Source organism: Alnus glutinosa, chromosome 13 (genome assembly GCF_958979055.1).
Source record: "Alnus glutinosa chromosome 13, dhAlnGlut1.1, whole genome shotgun sequence".
NCBI lineage: Eukaryota > Viridiplantae > Streptophyta > Magnoliopsida > Fagales > Betulaceae > Alnus > Alnus glutinosa.
In genome coordinates this window covers 8,145,400-8,147,768 of record NC_084898.1, presented here as the reverse complement: position 1 = coordinate 8,147,768, position 2,369 = coordinate 8,145,400, and the positions used below count along the sequence as shown (strand labels likewise).

Genomic DNA, 2,369 nt, shown 5'->3' with positions numbered 1-2,369 from the left:
TTTTTTTAATATCTAAGAGATTTTATTCATAAAAGCCAGACATTATTACATATACTTTTACATGGGATGACACACCATACACGCACGTAGCGATTATTTTTTCACTCTTATTTATTTATTATCGTGCAATTCATGAGCTAGGGATCTTTCTTATCATCATGGTTGTGACGTTTTGCCATTGATCCTTCAATTCTGCAAACACCAAAACACAGAATATTAGACAGTTCCGTAATATGGGAAATTTATTGGGAAATAAAACTAATGCAAACTATCTGCCGTTTTCAAAGAACAGAGAATGGAAGCTGCATATTGCTATATATATATAAATAAAATAAAATATTTCAAGATTCTCAAGAAATCCTTGGAAAAATTAAACTAAACACATGGTTAATAACGCTACTTACCTTCGTCTTTCCGCGGGTATCATTGTCACTGTCACTCTCGCTGCTGCTAGCTGCTGCTGCTGTCACTGCTGCTGCTATTACCTGAGATGCCATCCTTAATCTTCTGCAAGAGGTTCTTGCTCTCTTTCTTCTTGGTCTTCCCCTTGGATGCCGTGCCATTACTTGCGTGGTTCTTGCTGTGGTGACCTCCTTTGGTAGCAAGGGTAGCACTCTTGCCCGGGCATTGAGTCTGCACTTTGGCTATGCCCGGGTCTAGTTGCTGCGTCTTGGCTTGGCTCTGGCAGCAAGTTTTGGTCTTGGACAGTGTCTCCTTCGCAGGACAAGACTGGCCGGACTGCGGCTGGGGATGTGTCTGGCTGGTGGTCAGAGATCCATGATGAAATACTTGGTCTACAACCAAGGTAGTCATCTTGGACACCTCTTGGCCCGCCTACCTTTCATTGCATTTTTGCTGGCAGGTTTCGTTGGATGGTTTGACGCACTGCAGTGAGGCCATGGCTTCTTTGTGTGTGGTTTTTGCTTATTGGTGTATGGTGTTGCTTGCTCTTGGAGTGGAAGAGTTGGGGTTGTTACATATATAGGCATGGGAGAGCGAGTGGGGTTGCTCGACTCTTTATAATTATATCACCTTTGAATCGGCTTTTTAATGTGATGCACCCACCGAATAAATTCCGACTTCATATTAATGGTTAATGTCTATTTCCAATTGCCTCGTCTTCATTGTTTCAGTCTTCCATCAAATAAAGAATTTAATCTTTTTCAAAGGAGAGAAAAGGACTGATTAAATTCGATAGAGTTTAGCTTTATACAAAATGACTTTTTTTTTCTTTCTTTATTTATTAAAAATTTGTAAAAATGGGCTTTTAATGAGCACTATCCATATGAGCTCAGGCAAAGAGTACTGAATATGGACTTTGGAGACGTTAATGCAGTGTCAGGTCCAACCCAAAAGAATAAGAGAAAAAAAACAAAAAATAAAAAAAGAAAGAAAAAAAAAAAAAGAAAAGAAAAGAAAGAAGAAGACCAATTTGGGCTTATCGCATAGAGAGCCCTACTAAATTCCAAGGCGGATAAAAATGTGGGAGGTTCTCGGAATCAACAATTATCATATAAGACAAATTGATCTCAACAATATTTTTAAAGAGTTTGGAACCTTCTTTCAACAACTATATATAGTTTTGAGAGACAATAATAAATTAAATTTTTGAGGTGATTACAGGCCATATGATGTAGTACAAAACACCCACAATTCATAATTTTGTTATATTTTGGTAGTTTTTTTTTGTATGGATGTTTTTGTTATAATAAATCTATTAAGAATTTGGTGTTTTATTTGTAATATTAAGAATTCTTGTTTATTAAGGATTGGGGTCCTTATAAGTAGAGATCATTGTCCTTTTAAGGATTATGAGTCCATTTCATTTCTCATAAGATTTTCTAGTAAGCTTAGCATAAAAAATGGTAGCCTACATAATTGTATGGTTCGGACTTCTTATTATTCATTTATCAATAATATTTTATTCAAATTTGTTGGTTTGTGCCCCATGTTCAGTGGCGTGGCCGCTAATCATGATGATCTGTCTCCGTATTTCATGCGTTGTCCGGCCCGTCTGACATTCTGGCCGTTACACTTCTCAATGTACGACGTTCCGCGTTTTATACGGTGTGCTCAATGATTACCAGAGCCGTCCTCCATTACACTGCCGACATGTGCCCCGGGAAACCGAAAGGTCGCATCATGATGTGCTGTCATCGGAACCTTGAGCATTGCTCGACTCCTGATACTTTAACCGTTGCACTTCCCAGGATCCTCATCCGGGGCACTTAATGACAACTGTAGCGATTGCGCCACGTGTCCCGGAGTTTCTAGTATAAATACCCCCTTCTTTTTCCCGAAATCTTCTCCATCATTTGTGCCTTTGCCTCTGAGAAATCTCCCTCGTTCTCCGCTCTTGAGCTCTGCAA

General features: G+C 39.0%; 1 long non-coding RNA gene across 1 annotated transcript; it reads right to left on the bottom strand.

Annotated features, from left to right (window-relative positions):
- On the bottom strand, positions 1–969 carry LOC133854819 (uncharacterized). The gene is made up of 2 exons (XR_009896865.1): positions 405–969; positions 1–192 (listed from the first exon to the last, which is right to left on the bottom strand). It is a non-coding gene; the product is annotated as an uncharacterized LOC133854819 (long non-coding RNA).
- Positions 970–2,369: the final 1,400 nt, after the last annotated feature.